Here is a 12,258-nt window from a genome sequence, read left to right as displayed (position 1 = left end):
GTATAACGATTTCCACATTTTCCAGAAAAAGCAAGGATGACTTGTATAATCCTATATAATAAAAGGGTAATATGTAAATTGAACCTAAGGGCTGAACCACCAGGATGACCAGTCACTATGATGCATACTGACCCCCAGGAAGCAGGCCCTCAATGGAGGTGCTACCCCCTGGTGATCAGTGCACTCCCACAGGGGGAGCTCTGCTCAGCCACAAGCCAGGCTGATGGCTGCAATGCAGCGTCAATGACAGGAGCCTCATCCTAAGTCACTAAGGATGTCCAACTGCTAGCTTAGGCCTCTCCCTCTGGGGAGTGGGCCTAAGCCATCAGTTGGACATCCCCTGAGGGATGTCTGACTGCCAGCTTAGGCCCAATCACCCAGGGGAGTGGGCTTAAGCTGGCAGGTGGACATTCCCTGAGGAGTCCTGGACTGTGAGAGGGGCAGGCCAGGCGGAGGGGCCCCCTCCCCCTCCGAGTGCACAAATTTTTGTACACCAGGCCTCTAGTTGTAAATATATGTGGAAAATTGATTTTACCATTTTACAAAAACCATCTAGAGAACTCATTTATTTAGCAAAATGCTCTTGCAGGTCTACACTGACTTGAGTCAAACTTCATGGCTCAAAAGTTCATTGACAAACCAACATCTGGCATTTTTTCTAAGCCAGATGGGCAGAAAATAATTTTAAAAGGGGGTTATGTTAAAAGGAGTAGGGGGAAGAAAATGAAGATAAACTAAGAAAAGAAAAAAAGGAAAAAGTTGTGTTGACTAGAAACTGTAAGGCTAAAGAAAAAGAGAATTGCCCTGGCCGGTGTAGCTCAGTTGGCTGGGCCTTGTCCCATGCATCAAGAAGTTCCTGGTTTGATTCCCAGTCAGAGCACATGCCCAGGTTGCTGGCTCAATCCCCAGTTTGGGGGGGAAAGAGGGTGCAGGAGGCAGCTGATGGATGTTAGGGCTCTCATATCGATGTTTCTCTCTTTTCCCTTCTTGTCTCTAAAAATCAATAAACTAGTCTTTAAAAAAGAAAAATGGAATTGTGTGCACAATAAATACTGTACTCTAAAGTTGTTTCTCACAGTGATATGAGTTAAGAACTATGAACCGGCCCTAACCAGTTTGGCTCAGTGAATAGAGCACCAGCCTGCAGATTGAAGGGTCCTGGGGTTTGATTCTGATCAAGGGCACATACCTGGGTTGCAAGCTTGATCTCTAGTGTGGGCATGCAGGAGGCAGCCAATCAATTATTCTTTCTCATCATTAATGTTTCTATCTCTCTCTCTCTCCCTTCTTCTCTGAAATCAATAAAAATATACCTAAAATTTTTTTTAAATTTAAAAACAGTTTCCTTCTTTTTTCTCTTCCTCTCTTTCACCAATTTACAGCCCTTTGAAGATCCCCCAGCCCTCTTGCAAACCTGCAGGCCTTTGCAAACCTCCAGCCTGCTTACCTGTTAACTGCCCATCTGGCACTCCCTTTGGCTATTTCCCAGCCCTTGCATATCACTAAGCCCTTTGAAGGCCCCTAGTCCTTTTGCATATCTGTAACTGCCCTTTTGCCTACTCTTCCTTTGTAGTTCTACTTATATAAGCAGCTGGCTTCTGGGGGGCTGCAGAACAGATTTCTGTGGCTGACCTGCTGCTCTCCCATTCTGTGGGCAGTATTGGAATAAATGTTCATATATGATTCAACTCTGTCTTTGCTTCATTGGCCTGAGTAGTATCAGGCAGCATGGACCCATTGTTTGTCCCATCTCAAATGTACCACAGCCTTTTTAAAGCTTAAAATAAATTTGCATTCCTATTAGGTAGAGATGATCTAGGACAGTGGTCGGCAAACTCATCAGTCAACAGAGCCAAATATCAACAGTACAAGGATTGAAATTGCTTTTGAGAGCCAAAAACCGACTTCTGCGCATGGGCCACGAAGTTTCAATCGCACTGTACGTGTGCGCCCGCACATGGTATTTTGTGGAAGAGCCAAACAGCCACATGTGGCTCGAGAGCCACAGTTTGCCGACCACTGATCTAGAAAATACAAACATTTTTTTTTTATCACTTTGATATTCAAAATCTACCTTGTTGGTGAGTGGTAAATGCTGGGAAGTCATTTTCTTCTTATTAGTCCCTCCGAGAAAACAGAGCCATCTGCTTTGCCTTGCAGAAAGGCTGCCGATAAATCTCTGCATACTGGCATTTTCTGAGCCTCCTGATGAGCCATACATGCCCTAAATTTAGCTCACAGGGAGCATTCCTTCCAATTTGGAGGTTGTCACGCATCACGCTGGCACCCACCTCCCACAGTCATTCTCATAATTCTAATCCAGTGGCATTGTGTGACGAGGCAGAAACAAAGCAAGCAAAGTTTAGAGGAAACACAAACTGGCCCAGCTGCCAGCCCAGAAGGCCTGACTCATGTCCTCCATACTCAGGGGAGATTGATTGGCTTCTGGTGACCCTCCCACAAGCCAAACCAAGCTCTCTGAGTTCCACTGTTCTGGGAGGAAAATGGGAACTTGTCCCTTAATTACTTAATATTCTAGAAGACTGGAGTCCAACCCCTGTGTACAACATGAGCTCTGGAGCCACCACAACAGTTCCTTTTTTCTTTTCTTTTTCTTAAAATATGTTCTTATTGATGTCAGGGAGGAAGGGAGAGGGAGAGAGAGATAGAAGCATCAATGATGAGAGAGAATAGAACCTATGGGGCTTGCAGATAAATTATATGTGGAGATGAAGGAAAGAAAAATCAAGGATGATTCTAAGACGTTTCGACCTGAACAGCAAGGTGAATTGTGGTACCATTTAGAGAGATGGAGAACACTGCAGGAGAAGCAGGCTTAGGGACTGTGGCAAGATAAAGTCTGGTTTCGGGCATGTCAAGTCTGAGTTTCCTGCTGGTGTCCCTGGGGAGATGTCACATAGGCAGTTGATTATATGTGTCTGGAAAGTAGGGCAAAATTGAAGATATGAATCTGGAAAACAGAATGAACTGAAAGTCAAACTAGATAAGGTCACCTAGAGAGTGAGTGTAGCTACAGAAAAGATTCAAAGCCTAAGGCTTGGGGGACTTGAATATTTAGAAGGCAAGAAGCCAGCAAAGCAAACGTATATACCTTCCCCATCATCAAAATGTCATTTCTCAGTGGCATCCATGATATGAAGTTCCCAGAAAAATTCCAACATACATGTCACAACGCAGCCCCAGAGAGCCATACCCTATGCCTAATAACTCCAGAAAGTGCAACCACCCCCCACACCCACATGGGTCGGAGAGCCATCTGATCAGGAATCAGCCCACACAAGGCCAAGGTGAGCTGATAACTAAGTCCAGCGTGATGTGACTAATGCACAGGAATGAGCATCCAGAGACATGCAGCCCAGCCCAGACGACAGTTTTAATTAACTGAATTCAAGCAGCTATCAATCTCTCTGGACCTGGTTTCTTCATCGATAAAATTAAGAGTTTAAAACTAAGTGGTCCTTGAGGTCTCTTCCAGCCTTGTATTTTGAAAAGCCTAGAGGAAAAAGTTCTAAACAATGAGAAAGAGATACTTGTAAGATATCTACTAAAAAGTCTGCTCCTCACTCTCAAGAATGCGACCTCTCCGGATGTTTTGGAACAGACCGTACCTCCTCGTACATGGCCCTGTGTCTTCTGGCTAGAAAGGTGGTCACTCAGGACCCACTAACCCCATGAAGGGAGCAACTTCTCATTAGAGCTCTCAGGGTTTCCAAGACTCAGAGTATGGGTCAGAGTGCAGTCCACCATACCAGCTGCCACACCGGTGATTTGAAGAGAGATAATTTGATATAAAGAAGGGTTGGCTCAATCTGGAAAAAACTGTTGAAGGCAGAGAGAGGACTCTAAGGTATCACAGAGGGCAGGACACAGCCCCCATCTGGAGGGCTGGGAAACAAAGGGAAGAGGGTGGAATGACTAAAATCTAGAAGCTTGGAGGAGGAGTCCAATGGGACTGGGATCCAGACCTCTGAGGAGGAGACACTGGCCAACTGGAGCTGATGGCCCAGGTCAGGCAAGGATGGATGAATCAGTCACAAGGCTGATTCTGGGAACATGAGAAAATAGCACATTGGATTCACCTGCGGCAGTTGGAACAAACCGGCTGCGCCAAGGTGCAGAGGAACGTTGCTGAGATGATGCTGAGAGGCACCTAAGTTCACCAATAGGCCAACTCTAATCCCCTTTTCCTCCTCCAGCCTTCTTCTAGCGCCCCCATCCTGGCACTACCGGGGTGCAACTGGCAAAAGAGAAAGGGATTTGCTGAGTCCCTGTCCTAGAGCCCAGTATGGACAAGTAGATTTGAAGCTGCGAGACACTCAGTTATTTTGAAATTACTAGAAACAATTCTGGGTTTGAAATCTGTAATACATTATGCAAGATTTTGATAATTCTTTATTGAGAATTCTTGAGTTTCCTTTATTTTTTATGATATCTGAGTGCCTATATTTAAAGCTGTGCTCTTTTTTTTTTTTAATATATTTTATTGATTTTTGTACAGAGAGGAAAGGAGAGAGATAGAGAGTTAGAAACATCGATGAGAGAGAGTCATTGATCAGCTGCCTCTTGCACACCCCTTACTGGGGATATGCCCGCAACCAAGGTACATGCCCTTGACCGGAATCGAACCCGGGACCTTTCAGTCCCCAAGCCGACGCTCTATCCATTGAGCCAAACCGGTCCCAGCTAAAGCTGTGCTCTTAAGCCCAATAAATAAATGCTCCCCACAATACTCAGAAGGTATCTACACAAGAACATTCCATGGGGTGCCCAGTTATTCTGTCACCCAGTGAACAATTTGATAGTTTGGGTGCCTATCAAATGTCACCTGTTATTCTGGGCATTGGATTCTTAACTTTGTGACTTGAGAGTCACCTGAAACAGAGTTCCTCAGAGTTTGATAATGAAGAAAAGAGTATTTTCTCTAGAAAAATAGAATTCAAATGTGCTTGTGCCCTGGCATGTTGGTTAGTTCTCTGCCCTCTCTGAATACCATTCACAAGTCTGTTCCTCCATATGGCCCCTTACCCTTCACATTCATCATCCCATTGATCCCAAAACAGCGGTAACAGAGAGAGAGATGGATATACTCATGTCACTGAGTGAAGAAAGCAAGGCTTAAAGATCTGGTCAGTTAACACACAACTTTATAGGTAGTTGAGCTGTTATTTATACCCAAGTTTTCTGATTTAAAATGCAGGGCTCTGCCTACCACACCAGATGTTCCTGCATGAATTCATTTATCAGATTGGCCGGTGGTGTAGACCTTCTGGGGGAAATTTTAGAAATTGCTTCATACTCATCCCAAGCAGGGACATCTCACCCGTAGCCCCACACCATTACACCCAACCAGCCCAATCCTCTCACTTGCTTGAATACAGGTAGCATCTCATTTGAAATCCTGCAAGGAGGAAATGCTAGTTGGCTTGACAAACCCAAATGACAAACTAAGGGTAATGGAGAGCCCCATGAATGTTGGTGATAAAGAAAATCTGAGAACTTTCATAAATTAAGGCATAGGACATCCAGAGTTCCATCAATAATGGCATGGCTTAGCCAGTGGAAACAGTAAAAAATAATAATAATAATTAATTAGTTAATTAATTAAAAGTCATAATTAATCTAACCTGAGGCCTATCTTGGGGGAGTAAGTGTCATGGCTTCTGAAAGGCATTGCCTGAGAGGTGTTCCCAGGCCTGGTTTCCAGAGAATACAGCTTGGCCCAAACGCATAGCTCAGTTTCACAGGCCCTTCAAGAGGGCTTTCCCTGTAGCAACAAGTTCTGATTTCTTTAGAGAACTGTATTTTTGCTCTGCATTTGGTTTTCATTATACACCCCAACACCAACATACACACATTCCCCTAGTGCCAGAAACTCCCATGTGTTGACCATTATAGACTCTGATTGACATGCAAAAGAGGGAAAAGAAGAATGCTCCATTCCTCTCCCTTTTACCACCTCTATCCCTCCAGCAATCCCCATAATCATGCATGGAACCTCAGAACTGCATACACATTTAACAGAAAAGGGAATCGGCTGAATGAAAGGTGGCTCACATCTTTTCTCATGAAAACAGATTAATATAGAGTTCCGCTTAGACACAGGGGACACTTGGTTAAGCAGTAAGGATACACAGTGATGTAATACATCTTTGATGTTCACAGATTATTTAATTACCCTCCATCCCCAACAACAGACAAATAGATCAATGAGAGCTAGAAAAGCTTCTTTAAAAATGGAGCATAGCCTTTCATCCCAGAAATTTCAAAGACCCTTTGCAAACATTCATTACGCTCAGCCCCATTCCATAGGCAGTGGGTGGAAAACCCAGCATTAGCCATAAACTCTAACCTTACCTCTTCCAGCCCAGTCTCATTCAATCACCTCTCTCCAATAGGGTCTGATTCATTAACCATCCTGCTTTGTTCATTCTTTCACTCATCCCTTCAGGAGTGAGCCAGGTGCCATCTTTATGAGGAAGCAGCTGTGTTGATGCAAAGTGGCCTTCTCCCAGTCCCAGGAGTATGAGGGGATCCCTAACAGGGCAGCAGATACAGCAAGAGAGAATGCAGAGATTGAGGTGGGCCTTCTGACTTCAAGTCTTCAGAGCATTTGGTCATCCTCAAAAGCTAAAGTATCAATCTCACCGCACTTCACATATTCTATTTATCATAGCAAGTAGCTTGTTTTGAACACCGATTGTATTATCAGTGCTTTAGACATGTCTTCTTATTACCTAAGAGGTTATCTCAGAAAAATGTGGGCATTGATTCAACTTTGTTATATAATAAACTATGTGACCTTGAACAAGATTAATTATTCTTGGAGCTTCAGTTTCCTCACCTTTTCTTTTTTTCCTTTTTTATATATATTTTATTGATTTTTTTAAAGAGAGGAAGGGAGAGAGATAGAGAGCTAGAAATGTCGATGAGAGAGAAACATCGACCAGCTGCCTCTTGCACACCCCCTACCAGGGACGTGCCTGCAACCAAGGTACATGCCCCTGACCAGAATCGAACCCGGGACCTTTTAGTCCGCAAACCAACGCTCAACCACTGAGCCAAACCGGTTTTGGCAGTTTCCTCACCTCTTCATTGGAAGACTTAATAATATTACCCATTTCATAGTTGTGAGAATTAGATGAGGAAACTTGTGCAAAATATTTAACATAATGCTTAGCACTAACGTACTGAGAGTAAATGCTTAACAAATATTTACCAATATTAAAGTTCACCATAACTCTCTGAAGCAAGTATTAGATACCATCGGTCCCTTTTTATATATGAGGAAACAAGGAGTCACAGATAAAGTCATGTACCAAGGTCACCACCTGTAACTGACAGAGCCCATACTGCATGACTGACCAAGATCCTACGCTGGTAGCCACCATAGCATAAAGAATGTGTCACTGTGCCACAACCAAGGGACTTGTGGTCAGCATCACAATCTGGCCATGCCCTAGTCATCCAGGCAGAGAGGTGCAAAGAGTACTTTGGAGAGAGCAGAATGGGAAAAGCAAAAGTTTGGAAGACTTGGTTGGTCTAGGCATGAAGCTCAAACTCTCGTGTATAAGTATTGAAACAGCGAGCAAAGAAATGCCTCAGCCTCAGATATTATCATCACCTCTTTTATTAAAATGAGAGTATTGAGCCCTACCCATTTTGGCTCAGTGGATAGAGCATCGGCCTGCAGACTCAAGGGTCCCAGGTTTGATTCCGGTCAAGGGCATGTACCTTGGTTTCGGGGCACATCCCCAGTAGAGAGTGTGCAGGAGGCAGCTGATTGATGTTTCTAATTCTCTGTCCCTCTCTCTTCCTCTCTGTAAAAAAATCAATGAAATATATATTTTTTAAATGAAGGTATTGAGGCTCAGAGGGTTTAGGTGCCCTGTATTAAGCCACATGACTAGTAAGTAACAGAGCCAGCACTGACCCCAGGCCCTCTGGCTCTTAACGTCTTCTTGACATGGCCGTTCCTGGCTTCATGGCTGCAACCCCATAGCCACCATGTGCTGTTGACTCTTTTCTGGGTTCTTGCCTCAACTGAAGGAAAAAATGAATCAACCTTTACTGAGCGCCACCTGTGTGCCCAACTTCTTGCTAAATCCCTTAAATGCATTCATTTAATCGTCACAACAACTCAGAGAGGCAAGTTCAAGTTCATGGAGAAAAAAACAACAACAAAAAACAGAAGTTCTGACTCTAATTAAGATACATCTCCCACTGAAACTGGTTTGGCTCAATGGATAGAGCATCGGTCTGCGGACTGAAAGGTCCCAGGTTCGATTCCGGTCAAGGGCATGTACATTGGTTGCAGGCACATCCCCAGTAGAGAGTGTGCAAGAGGCAGCTAATCAATGATTCTCTCTCATCGATGTTTCTAAATATATTTATAATTTTTTTTTTTTAAGATACATCTCCCAAGCTTACTACCTAGCAAGAGACAGGAAACCTGAAATTCCAGCTTTGCCCACATCACACTAGGCATGGCAAGTCTTGGACCTCCTGTAGCCATTTGAATTTTTTTCTTCAAGAACTGGGGCAGGATCAGCTCAAGACTGTTGAGTGGAGAAATGTATTCGAATTACCATGTAATGCCTAGATGTGAAGCCCACCTTCAAAGTTCACCAAGGAGAGAAATAAAACCAGCCTGGTGGACGCTCGAAGAGGCATGAAGAGGCACCAGGGCTGGCATGACAGCCTTAAGGCCCATAAATTCCTCAGAGGACTCAGGATTTATATCCTCCTGCCTTGATCTATAACAATAATACATAATAATGGTGCTTAGTGCATAAAGCCATAAACTCAGAGGACTCAATTTGATTTAATTCCAAACCTAAAGCTATTTTTCTCCTATGATTACATCTATAAGTTTGCTTCAACATGATTTACTGACTATTTTTCCTTTACTGCGGGTACATTTTGGGCCATGTGCTATAATTAGGGTACTTAATATGCCGCCAGCTACTGGCTATAATAAATTTTCATCCCTCCAGTTTCAGAGTCTTTTTTCTTGCATTTTTTTAGTGTTTAAAATGCAAACCACACTAAAAAGTGGGAAAATCGAGAGTCTGAGGTGGAGGAATATCTATCTGCTTTGAGCCAAACCTCTCTCAAGTTGTAGCCATAGATGATGGTCCACATTCCAGATGGTGCTGGCATTTGGGCTTGAGATCTGGGTGGCTTGGCTCTAATAACAAGAGAAGCCATATTTTCTAGGCTAAAAGTTTGAATGTGTGGTTTGATGCCAGACAGCAAAAATATTTGAAAATAGGGTGGTGATGGGAGACCTGATACATCAGCTCATTGAGGTCACAGGCAATTCACCAACTGCCTCTCCCACACACCAGAAGAATAGCAGCAGGATCCCAGAGCTTCCTCCAAGCTGTCCTTTTGGCTGGTCTCACCAAGCTCTGAGGGTCCCTTGAGGAACCACCTATTTTTCTCCTATAACTACATCTATAAGTTTGCTTCAGGATGATGTACTGAATGGTGTTTGGCTTACAGATTAGCATTTACCATTCAGCAGTGGTTAAGATCAGAGGTGATATCTAGACCTTTGTTTTGAGGAAGAGAAGGGGCCTGTGAGGCACAATTATAGCAGATGAAAGAGCACTGGCCGACTCCAGAAACATGGAAAAAGAACACTACACCATGACCAAGGAGGACATATTCCAGGAGTGCAAGGCTGGGCTCACTTCTAAAAATCAATCGATGTAATATATAATAATAAAATAAATGGGAGCCCTAGCAGGTTCCACTCAGTGGATAGAGTGTCAGCCCAAGAACTGGAGGGTCCTGGGTTCAAGTCTGGTCAAGGGCATGTGCCTCAGTTGCAGACTTGGTCTCTAGCCCTGGTCAGGCGCACATCAATGTTTCCTTCTGTCTCTTCTCCTCTTTTCCACTCTCTCTAAAAATCAATAGAAAAAATATTCTCAGGTGAGGATTAACAAAAATGTAATAAAAATAAACACCTTTATTTTTTAAATTTTTTAAAAGTAAAATGAAATAAAGGGGGAAAGCCACATGATATCTCAATAGATAGATTTTTGTCATCATTTGGCAAAATCTAACAGCTTTTCATTATAAAAACATGAAAAAGTTCTGAAGAGAGATGGTGATGACAGTTGTGCAACAATGTGAATGTACTTAATGTCACTGAATCGTACACTTAAAATGGCTACAATGGTAAATTTTTGTTATGTATATTTTATCACAATGAAAAACATTCATTAATTTAAATATATAATTAATTATAATATATTACTAATTAAAAAATTGTTTTCAACTCAGCCCTACCTTGTCAGATAATATGGATGAGCCAGTAACAGATAGACCTTTTCTCCACCATCTAGGTCTTAGAAAAGAATAATGTAATGAGAGAGAAGCTTATAGATTCTAAGGTGAGAGAAGGACAAGCACAGCCCAGATCTGCTCTAATGGACAGGACTTGAGGAGATGCACTGTAGAAAGAGTCAAGCCCTTGTCACAGAATGCTGCTGGAATGGACATCAGCTCATCCTGCTGGCATGACATCCTTTTTTTAAAAAAAAAAAATGTTTTTTATTGACTTTTAGAGGGTGAGGAAGGGAAAGGGAGAGAGAAATAGAAACATCAAGGATGAGAGAATCATTGATTGGCTACCTTCTGTACTTCCCCTACTGGGGATTGAGCCTGCTATTTGGACATGTGCCCTGACAGGGAATCGAGCTATGGCCTCCTGGTTCATAGGTTGATGCTCAACCACTGAGCCATACTGGCTGGGCTGGCATGACATCTTGAATCCCAATACTATTTCTCCAGCTTTGCTGAGAGATAGAATATGGTAATTCATCCAAACAGAACACCGACCAGAAGAAGCCACTAGCATCATAAACCACATCCACGGGTCCTTGCTTACCATACCACTTCCCACATTAACCTTTATAGATGTCTGTGGGGTTGCCTTCTTTCTTGGGGCACCAAAATACTATAATATTTGCAATATCTTATAGAACAAGAATAAGCTGCCTTGTTTATTTTTAAGGCATTTCTGCAAAAAGTTCCCAAAGCATTCTGCTATTCTTTTTCTCTCCCACAAGTATTTACTAAGTACCTACTGGGTGTCAGGTCTGTGCTAAACACAGGGGCTGCAGTAGTGAACAAATAAGCCCTGGTCCTCGCCCTCGTGTTGTTTACAATCAATGGTGCTCAGAATCTCTGGATGCTCAGACTCGCTGGTCTCCAAACTCTTGTTTTCTAGTTGCTCCTCAGGATTCATACAAGGCCTTAGGATGTGGTGGTGCAGGTGTGGGATGTTGAGAAAATGAGACTGAGTTCAAACCCTTTCACTCTCATTTCCCAAATGAGCTACCTTGAACAGATATCTTAACCTTCCTAAATCTTAATTTCTCATCTGTGAAGTATGGATGGTAATCTCATCAGCTACATGCAGTTATGGGGAACTGAATGAGGTGATATATGTATGCAGAGTATTTTATACAGCACTTGCCACATGGTAGCTTCCAATACATGGTAGGTATTATTAACTAGAGGCCTGGTGCATGACATTCGCGTACTGTGGGAGGTCCTGCAGCCCAGCCTGTGCCCTCTCGCAGTCTGGAACCACTCAGGCAATGTCTGCCTGGGGATCAGGCCTAAGCCAGCAGTCAGACATCCTTCTTGCAGTCTGGTATTCTCACAGTCTGGGACCCCTCATTCCTTACTGCCAACCTACTCGCTCCTTACCATTAGGCTCACTGTTCCTTAGTGCTACTGTGGAGGTGGGAGAGGCTCCCACTACCACCACTGTGCTGGCCAGCCATGAGCCCGGCTTCTGGCTGAGCAGTGTTCACCCTGGGGAGGGCACTGACCACCAGGGGGCAGCTTCTGCATTGAGCATCTGCTCCTGGTGGTCAGTGTGCATCATAGCGACTGGTCATTCCTCCATTCAGTCAATTTGCATATTAGGGTTTTATTATATAGGATGAAAGTACTTTTGATCTTCCAATTATGCATCTCTTTAGAAGGAAGCAAGGCCTGGTAGGAAGCACAGACCCAGGTGCCAGGGAGTCCAAGTTAGGTCCGTAGTCACATCTTCAGATGTGTCAGAATCTTACTGCCTCAGTCTTAACAGACATAAAATGGAAATAACACCCTCTGCCTCCCAGGGCTGTCGTAAGGATATTAATTACCTTTTGCAGGCACCTTTGAAGCTGAAAGTGCTGAGTCTCCAAACATGGAAAATAAAGAGGTACGTCA

Source organism: Pipistrellus kuhlii, unplaced genomic scaffold (genome assembly GCF_014108245.1).
Source record: "Pipistrellus kuhlii isolate mPipKuh1 unplaced genomic scaffold, mPipKuh1.p scaffold_m20_p_9, whole genome shotgun sequence".
NCBI lineage: Eukaryota > Metazoa > Chordata > Mammalia > Chiroptera > Vespertilionidae > Pipistrellus > Pipistrellus kuhlii.
The sequence above is the reverse complement of the archived record's forward strand: the minus strand, read 5'-3'. Positions refer to the sequence as shown.